We start from the raw sequence: 9,973 nt of genomic DNA on the forward strand, positions 1-9,973 counted from the left end.
GGAGACGATCACAAGGTTAGATCCAGACATGTTGGGAATGAGATACTTTGAGACACTCCAGTCGGGACACAGAGAACTTGATGGTCTCTGTATATATACTGATATTGGCCCAGAGCTCCAAAATCTTGATTTATGTCACAAAGTCTTTGGAGAAGCCAGGTGTGTCTGAATCCAGAAGTCATATCCTTAAATCACTACATGATAATTCAAAGACGTTAAAACTGTAACCTAACAGGGGTCCACTGAACCCTGGTATTCTGGGAATAAATTTCACACTCTTAACACAATACTACCTTGCTCTGTTGTTGTTCAGTCATTAAGTCATGTCCAACTCTGTGACCCCAGGAACTGCAGCACGCCAGGCTTCGCTATCCTTCACCATCTCCTGGAGTTTGCTCAAACTCATGTCCAGTGAGTCAGTGATGCTTTCTAACATCTCATCCTCTGCCACCCCCTTCTCCTCCTGCCCTCAATCTTTCCCAGATCAGGGTCTTTTCCAATGAGTCAGCTCTACTACTTTGGCATCAGGTGGCCAAAATATTGGAGCTTCAGCATCAGTCTTCCCAATGAATATTCAGGGTTGATTTCATTTAGAACTGACTGGTTTGATCTCCTTTCTGTTCAAGGGACTCGCGAGTCTTCTCCAGCACCACAGTTTGAAAGCATCAGTTCTTCCGTATTCAGCCTTCTTTATGGTCTAACTCTCACAACCATACATGACTACTGGGAAGATGATAGCCTTTACTATATACCTTTGTCGGCAAAGTGATGTCTCTGCTTTTTAATATGCTGTCTAGGTTTGTCATAGCTTTTCTTCCAAGGAGCAAGTGTCTTTTAATTTCATGGCTGTAGTCACTGTTTGCAGTGAATTTGGAGCCTAAGAAAATAAAATCTGTCTCCATTTCTGCTTTTTCCCCATCTATTTGCCATAAAGTGATGGGATGGGACTGGACATCATGATCTTAGTTTTTTGAATGTTGAGTTTTAAGTCAGCTTTTTCACTCTCTTCTTTCAGTTTCATCAAGAGGCTCTTTAGTTCCTCTTTACTTTCTGTCATTAGAGTGGTGTCACCTGCATATATGAGGTTATTGATATTTCTCCTGGCAATCCCGATTCCAGCTTATGAGTCATTCAGCCTGGCATTTCATATGATGTACTCTGCATACAAGTTAAATAAGCAGGGTGGTATACTCCTTTTCCAACTCTGAACCAGTCCATTGTTCCATGTCCAGTTCTAACTGTTGTTTCTTGACCTGTGTACAGATTTCTCAGGAGGCAGGTAAGGTGGTCTGGTATTCCCATCTCTTCAAGAATTTTCCATAGTTTCTTGTGATCCACACAAAGGCTTTAGTGTAACCAAAGAAGCAGACTTTTAAAAAATTCCTTTTTCTATGATCCAACCGATGTTGGCAATTTGATCTCTGGTTCCTCTTCCTTTTCTACATCCAGCTTGAACATCTGGAAGTTCTTGGTTCACATATTGTTGAAGACTAGCTTGAAGGATTTTGAGCAATACCTTGCTAGCATGTGAAATGAACGCAATTGTATGGTGGTTTGAACATTCTTTGGCACTGCCCTTCTTTGGGATTGGAATGAAAACTGATCTTTTCCAGTCCTGTGGCCACTGCTGAGTTTTCCAAAATGGCTGGCACATTGAGTGCAGCACTTCAACAATATTATCTTTTAGGATTTGAAATACCTCACTAGCTTTGTTGGTAGTATGTTTCCTAAGGCCCACTTGACTTCTCACTCCAGGATGTCTGGCTCTAGTGAGTGACAGCACCATCAGTCCCAGTCACAGAGGGCCAACAACCTGATGTAAAACTGAAGACCTATAAAATAAAGCCCCCACCCATTCAACACTATAAATGGAACTTAAACAAATAAATAAAAAATAATTTGTCTTACCATATCAGAATTGGGAGTAGAGGAACTAAAGAAAATTAGAGAGAGTCAATTCTTAAAAGTGGGGTTTCATAGAATGTCTTCTCTATTATGTATATTTGTACAAGTGGTTTTTTTCTTAAGTAAATTCAGAGACTGTAAGACACAGTATGTTGAAACAGATTAATAACACTTTAATGCTTCGGCTTTTATCACTGAATCACTCTGAAAATAGGACACTACCTAGATGACCAGTACTTTTAGCTGCCATCACATAGACACATGGTGGGCTGATCATTAAGTTACTCATCTTTTGGAGAAATAGCTGAATGGGATGACTATAATCACACTATACTCTGACAACTCAAGGTCCTCCTTCATTTTTGGTATAAGAACAGGAGACCAAAGCAGCTTTGGGGAATTGATGATTCACTTTTTAAAGATAACAGCCCTTCTAAGATACTAAATATCACTTAGACTACCCATTTCAAGGGCACTGAAAGGGTCCTCTGAAGTCTTTGATTTTATTTAAGTGAAGCATAAATGAATATTGCAATGCACAGGACACATCAGTAACAGAAAAGCACTATCCACAAGTAAGATTGATTCTTTCAAGTAGTTTAGACCACTTACCAGGAGGAAAAAAATAGCTTTTTCAATTAGTATTATTAATAATTAATATTTGAAGGCCTATAAAGTAAACTTGAATGCGGCTAGCTGTTTGAATTTTAATATATTTTAAAACTGTATTTCAAGGCTAGGAAATGTATCTTATTTAGTTGTGGTGACAGACTGGCATATTTTTCTTAAGAGTTCTTTAGTTAATCCACCATAGAAATTACAAAAAGAGGGGACATACACTAACCAATGGCACTTATTTTGACTTTGAATAGCAAGGCACTTGTAAAATATTTCTTTAAAATTGTATTTTGCTTAAGTGAACATTAAAATTAGTTTTTAATTTGAGTATAAGTTAAGGTCAGAAGGAGGCAGTTCATGGATGGTTTGGGTATCAAGGAGAAGCAGGTCAGAGATTTATGCTGATAAAGAGTTGATATTAAAGAGATAGTTCTAAAGGTATTATGCTACAATCAACTTTAAGGAAACCTAATATGACCATGCAGCAAAATTTAAAACCTAATTTAATTTGCTTCTAGTAATCCCAAAGTAGACTGCCATTCTTTTTCATATGCTGTATCATGACTAGGAAATATAATCTGAGGAAATCTGAGGAAAATAGAATCACCTATAGGGATAGTTCAGAATATATACCTCCTCAGAAAGGAGCTCCAAATGTATTTGTAGATCAGTCTTAATGGAATAATTTACTTCACTATTTTATTTCAAGGTTTCTCAAATTTTTGGCATCAGGAACCTTCATACTCTTTATAATTACTGAGTACATCAAAGAGCTTTTGTTTATATGGAAAATAAGTATTGATATTTATATTAGAAATTAAAACTGAGAAATTTAAAAATATTAATTCAATCAGACATACCAATAATAAGCCCATTGCACATTAATATAAACAACACATTTTTGTGGGGAAAAAAAAAATTATATTTTCCAAAAGAATAAAAAAAGTGAAGTGGCTTTTTTTTTAATTTGAAGTGGTATCTTTTTGTATTTTTACAAATCTCTGATAGAAGACAATTGGATTCTGCATTTACCCTGCTTCTCCAGTTATTCTGTTATGTCTGTTTTGGTTGAGTATTAAAGAAAATCGAGTCTCACACACATACGCAGTTGAAAATAAAAAAGAAGCATTTAATAGCCTTTTCAGGTAATTGTGGATATTATTCTTTGATATTACACCAAAACTTGACAAGCAGTAGTTTCTTAAAGGTTAGTTGTGGGATCTTAAAGTATATCAATGAATGAAATTCTCCTGCTCTACTATGGTAAAATTCATTGTTGTGTCTTGCACTTTGAATCAATCTTTTACCCATTCAAGACAATGTCATCCACTGGTCATTTGGAAAATGTCAGCTCATTTGAATTATGCAGACTTCCCCAGTGTTGACACATTTTGTCAACAGTGAAAAAGGCCAGTAACATCTTAGTACCAATATGAAAATAGCTTTGACCTCTCGGAACGTGAAAAAAGATCCTAGGGATTCACAGGGGATGGCAGACCGCATTTAAGACAATCCCTGTTCAGAATCACGTTAGGGACTTGGAGAATCTAAATGACTAGGTGGTGTGTAGGAAAACGTGTGTATATGTTGATATTGTTCTCACACAGTTTTGATGTTTACCCTTGCTTCATGCAGAACTCAGGAGTGCACACTAAAGAAACTGTACATGAAAGTTGTCTTGTAAAGGAAAAAATTTGTTTGATCAGTACTTAGCCAGATACAGTAATGTGCTTTACAAATTCTTATCTTTCTGCAGTTTTATTGATGTGTGAATATCACATGACGCAAACAAACCTGATGCATGTGAGCAGAAGATTATGCATTTGAGCCTAAAATGCAAGTCTCAAATTTGGCCTTTGCGTTAAAAAAAAAAAAGAAAAAACAAAAAGAAAAAGGTCTTAACCATCTTTCTTGGACAGCCAACTCCTCATAAGTGATCTCTCTATGGCTACTGACTCCTCTCTTAAGGGCATATTAGCACTGTAAAACACTGACTCTTATTACTGTGTATTCAAAGTAATATTTAATTATTTATCTTGAATTTGGTAATAAAAATTATAACCTACTTGAGCATTAAAAAGGTTAGTAAGTGTTGATTTAATGGTTAGAATGTTAAAAGTTTTTTTTTCCTTCAAGGAAAAAACAATTTGCAATTCTCTTTTTGATTTTCAGGGCCATGCTTTATGACCCAAAGATCATATAGAAGTAGGAAAAGTAACAAATGCCCCTTTGTCAGGTGTATTTTGAAACTTATGGTAAAGTCTCCAGCTGACCAGCAGTTCCTCCCTAACTGTGAAGGCGTGGCAATGCACTGCTTGTTCAAAGGTTCAAAGTTACTCAAGAGAAAGGCAAGTAGGTCCAGGGGTGAAGCTGCAAGACACAGGTCAAGAAATGGCAGGAGAGTCTCCAACATCAACAAAGCTGATCCCAAGCAAAGGCTGTATGCCAGCCTTAGCTGTTTCCTTCATGCCCTGCTTCTAGGTCCATGATTCCAAAGACGGGGAAAGCACATCTCCCTATACAGGGCCATGTATACAGGGTAACATATCTTCTTTGGGTAAATACAATTTTATATTATTTAATAAAATTTTTACATTACAAAAGTGCAGGTTTTGGAAGATAGTGCAAAGTTCCTATTAATCATCAGAGAAAAAAGAAATGGTCATGGTGGCAGATTTATTCTGTGACGTAATACATCTAGTGTTTATTCTCTGCTGCTGGAGGATTCCAGTAGAAGAGTTTGGGGAGCACAATTTATTTACACTCTTTTTGAAGAGAAGTTTTAAAATGGGCAAGCAGGCAGCTGGTCTGTGCAGCAAAGTTTTAGCGGTGGTTATCTGCCACCCTGTACCAGGACTCCACTGTTGACTGCTTGTGACACCAATACCTCTGGTATACCACTTCTTGTACTTTGAGATCTTGCGATGGTTTCAGTAACAGGTCAATTCTTTGGCTAGAAAACAAACTTCTACAAACCACAAATTAAGTGAGAAACGCCCAGTTTAAAGGAATGTAGTATTAGTCACAAGCATCTTTAAAATTACTTTTAGCAGTTTGAAAACGCCCTAGACACACAAGATTACTTGGAATGCAAAATAAAAAGGTACTTTAACAATTAATTTTGGTTTGTAATAAATCAGAGAAATGAGGGTTTAAAATTTAATTCTGATTTTCTATTAAAATGTCAAGCCCCTCAGACTAAAAATGATGTTGGTATTTACACCCTACTTCAGTGACCCATTAGGGTCAAAACAGATGATCCCTCCTAGAGAGGACTGGGCAGCCCATTTAAGGAAATCCAGAGCACCTTAGAGTTCTGCTTGAGCCCCGGGGCACCGATCTTTTAATGCTTTATTTTACTAAAACAATAACCTATGAAAACGACTAGACTTTTGAGAGTCACACTCTAAGTGGGCTGTAAGATGAAGAGTTAAAGAACACTGCAGACAGCGGGGGGAGCAACGGGCCTGGGTTATTTCCCTAGGGCATAATTAGGAGTTCAGCAGATGAAGTTCGTGCAGTAAATGGCGTAGCAGTAACTGCATTTTCACTCCACCCAATCACTTTCTTGCCTGCTCTGCTGCCCTTGCCTTCTTCATTGCCCTCTTAATTCATTACCAGCTAAAAGTGACAACAACGTTGCTTCTTAAAGCATTTTCGGCCATTACCAGTCTATGCAGCCTTGTTTAAAAATTCATGGTTTGGGGGTTTCGCCACACAGAGAAAACGACTCTGGCCCCGGCAAGCAGCCTCCGAGCCCCAACCTCCCCTCCGCGGAGCTCTATTCGGGCGTGAGGGCCCCATCTGCGGGGAGCGCGGCTCGGAGGCGGGTCTCACGGCCCAAGGCCAAGCAGCCAAGAAACCACAGCGCAGCCCTGGGCGAGTCTCGGCTTATCCGTGGCGCAGATCGCCCGTGGAGCGGAAGCTCGAGGCCGCCGCTCAGCGAGCCCACACCGGCTGCAGACGCCGCAACGGGCGGCACCGGGCAGCGCCCAAGGAGGCCCGCATTCCCCGCCCGCCCGAGAGCGGCCCAACGGCCGCCCAGTCAGCCTCGCTCCGCCCCGCCTCAAGAGGCGGGGGCCGGGCCGGGGCGGGACCGCCCGGACCGGAGGAGGGCCCGGCGGGGCCGCGGCGCCGGGCACTCAGGCCCCGCCCCCAGCCCCGAGGGAGATGGAGGAGAGGGGAGGGGAGAGGAGGAGCGACGCACTTCGGCCGCGCCTCACGCTCTCCGCCACCCTCAGTCCCGCGTGCGCGCGCGCGCTCGCCCAAGTCCCGCGGAGTTTAACACAATGCCGACGCCTACGCCGTGCGCAACGCCCCGGCCGGCGCAACAGCTCGGCGCCGGGGGCGGGGAGGTGGCCAGACAGGGCGAGGGGAAGAGCGCGCGCGAGAGCGGGAGACAGCGCGAGACCCGAGGAGGCCGGAAGCGCGCGTGCGCGCCCCCGCCCGCGAGCGGGGAGGCGGAGCCGCAGCAGTAGCGGCAGCAGCTGTAGGAGCCGCTGCAGCTGGGAGAAGCGCCAGAGAGGCCGGGCCTGCTCCGGTCCGACCGGATCCCTCCCCTCCCCCTCCCTCCCCGCTCCCCTCCCCCAAACCCACTTCCGCAGCTCGCGGCCTTGCCGCTGAAGAAGCAGCGGCAGCGGCGGCAACAGGAGGCGGCGGCGAGGCGTCGGAAGGATTACGCACCTGACGGGCCCGCCTCTCGGGGCTCCAGCGCGGGACGCTCACCGGCCGCCGCCGTTCGGGACGCGCTTCGCGGTGGCGGTGGGAAGGGAGGGACCGGCGACGGGGAACGGAACGCGAATCGCCCCCCTCCCCTTCCTCCCTCCCTCCTCCGCTCCGCCGCCCGCCCTCTCGGCTTCCGTCCCCTCCCCCTCCCGCAAAGCCCCGGATGGAGCCGCCGCCGACTCGCCGCCGCCTGGCTCCGGGGGATGGTTTTGTCAGGCGGCCAGAGCCCCGGCGCCAGGCGCCGCCGCCCCCGCTCCCGCGAGGTGCCCCCTCGCCCTCGCTTCCCAGAACCGGGTCCCCGTGTGGCCCGGGCCCTCCGCCTGCCTTCACCCGAAGCCCCGGGACTGGGAGGTGGGGGTCATTCGTCTTCTTTGTTGCCACCGCCGCTGCCGGAACCGTTTGCGCGCTCCGGTGGCCCCCGCCCTCCGCCTTCCCGGAGCCTGGGCTGTGGGGGCGGCACGTGGGCACCGGCCCCGGGAGGTGGCGGCGGTGCGCGCTTACCTGTCGCCGGTGCTGCTGCGGCGGGGAGGGAGGGCGGTGTGGAGGAGGCACCGCTGGGCAGCCTTGGCCGTGCTCCCCGCCGCCGCCGCCGCTTCTGCCTCTCGCTGCTGCTGCTGCTGCCGCCGCGGTCGGTGTCTCCGGCGCGGCGGCGGCGGGGCTTTTCCTGTCCGGTTACGTTAAGGTCACATGACCGAGAGAGCGGAGCGACTAGTGCAAAGAGGCTGAGAGCGGCTCCCGCCGGGGGGGAGAGGCGGCGAGAGAGCTGTGGCGGCAAGAGCCCCCTCCGCCCCCCCCCACCAGCCGCCTCCCCTCCCCCCGCCCGCCTCCGCCTCCTGCTGCTCTGCCGCCGCCGCCGCCGCCGCCGCCTGCAGCACTAAGTACGCTGCCGCTCCCACCCAGGCTCCGCGCTACGCTCCAGCCAAACTTCTGCAAACCATGTGCAGCCGAGGCGAGGAAACTTCTCTCCACCTATTGGGGCTGGAGGCTTGAGTCACAAGCCCCATGTTTACATAAAGCGTTAGGTAGGACGCTCCTGGAGATGCTCCGGGAAGGCTCGGAGAACTCATGCTAGGATCCTTCTGCGAGCGGCCTGCTTGACATCTCTCTGCCCGCACCTTTGTCCCTCTTCTCCCCGAATTAGCATACGTTTTAAACCTTAAGTCTTGCAACGGACTTGAGAATGAATCAAGGAGCTCATTGTGGAATTATTAATACTCTTTTTTTTTTTTTAAAAAAGATCGCCAGTGGTAGTCAGGAAGTCAAGGTGGAATAGAAATGCTTGTTTGTGGTGTGTCTGGAGATAGAACTGCTTCCTTACCGGTTGAGTGTGAGACGTTTCTGTTAGGATTTAACTTGATGCTTGTGGCAGCAGTTGGGTTTTAGCTGGTGAAGCTTTGGTCCAGAAAAATCGAAGTCTGCAGAAAAATCGAAGTCTGCAAAGCATGTTTGTTACTTAGGAACTATTTAGATTCTTAACTTTTGGTCTCTGAGATACTGTTCGAGTGGATTCTAGAGTTGGCCATTCTGTCAAATTTATTAGAGGTCCTGAAATCTTTTTAACAGGGAGTTCCTGAAACATGGCAACTAGACAGGCATGGAATTTAATATTGTTTGATGGTGATTTTTAACATTTTAAGATTTACTTTTGCGTCATTGCCCTTTTGCTAGAATTTTATTTGTATCTGTAGAAGTATGATGTTGTCCTTTGAGGAATGCATTTAATGATTTCTTTTACATGTCTAGGAGTTTGAAGACTTAAGACTATGGCTTCATCTGTTTGGAAATGGAGGCAGCAGTTCCCTAGGCTTCTTTTTGGTTTTAAAGCATGCTTTCCTGATTATAAGCTCCTTGATTTGATGTGGAACTCATTTTGGTTTATTTTATGTAGCGAGACCTACACACAGTGCCCTGTTCACAAAATACTTGAGGCAAGCTTACTATCTTAATACAGAATTAATTTAACATACAGAAGTGTCCCTGCTGAGTGTGATTTGGTAACCGGGTTGTACCTGTTGCTACTGATGACTAATTTCTTCTTTCTTGAAGACGATACACAGCTGTATAACTTCAGTGGTCCAAAAGTGAGTAATAGATTTAGTACATACCTGCCTTGACCTTTCTCATTCTTTGATCAGCTAGATAAATGACTCGGTGAGTGGCTAAATGTTTGCCTTGCAAAACTGAATTCTGACCCTGGTGTAAGTATTTCTGGTGCACTATCACTTAAACATCAAAAGTTGGCCGTTAGACTGGCATGTGGGGTCCTGGGATAGGCTCTGCAGTTGAAATCTGTTTCATCTCATTTGGAAACTAAAGTGATTTTGATCTTGGTTTCTTAATACTATAAGACTGAACTTTCAAATTTATGGTCTGATGAGTGCTCACAGGGAGAGTGAACTGATTTAAGAAAAAGAAAAAACTGGACAAAATTAATGCTAAAGTTTCAGATGAAGCCATTGGGCAGAAACTTGCCAATGTGTCTCAGGTATTTGGCCTTCAGTCAGAGTAACAAAGCTTATTCTCAAGATCAACAGATAGTTTCCCAGTATTACTCCATATAGTTGTATAGAAATAAATTCAGGGCTTATTCTGAATCTTCTTCCTAGAGAAGGTGCTGTCAGGAGCATCCTAGTCTTATCTTTCAAAGATGCTGCTCTTGACTTAGAAGTGGACTGCTTTGTTGCTAGTTCTTTGAAGGCATAATCATAGGTACTTGGATTTTGCC

At 45.2% G+C, this 9,973-nt stretch overlaps 1 protein-coding gene across 2 annotated transcripts in view; it reads right to left on the reverse strand.

Annotated features, from left to right (window-relative positions):
• The window catches only part of ZBTB2 (zinc finger and BTB domain containing 2), a 29,211-nt gene extending 21,326 nt beyond the window's left edge, over positions 1–7,885 (reverse strand). The window contains exon 1 of one of the 2 annotated variants that reach the window (XM_055535969.1): positions 7,750–7,885. The gene's annotated coding sequence lies outside the window, so the exon portion shown is untranslated. Of the gene's footprint in view, positions 1–7,206; positions 7,330–7,749 lie in introns of those variants that run through there. The other variant, XM_055535970.1, reaches the window with a different exon arrangement.
• Positions 7,886–9,973: the final 2,088 nt, after the last annotated feature.

Source organism: Bubalus kerabau, chromosome 9, assembly GCF_029407905.1.
Source record: "Bubalus kerabau isolate K-KA32 ecotype Philippines breed swamp buffalo chromosome 9, PCC_UOA_SB_1v2, whole genome shotgun sequence".
Lineage (NCBI taxonomy): Eukaryota > Metazoa > Chordata > Mammalia > Artiodactyla > Bovidae > Bubalus > Bubalus kerabau.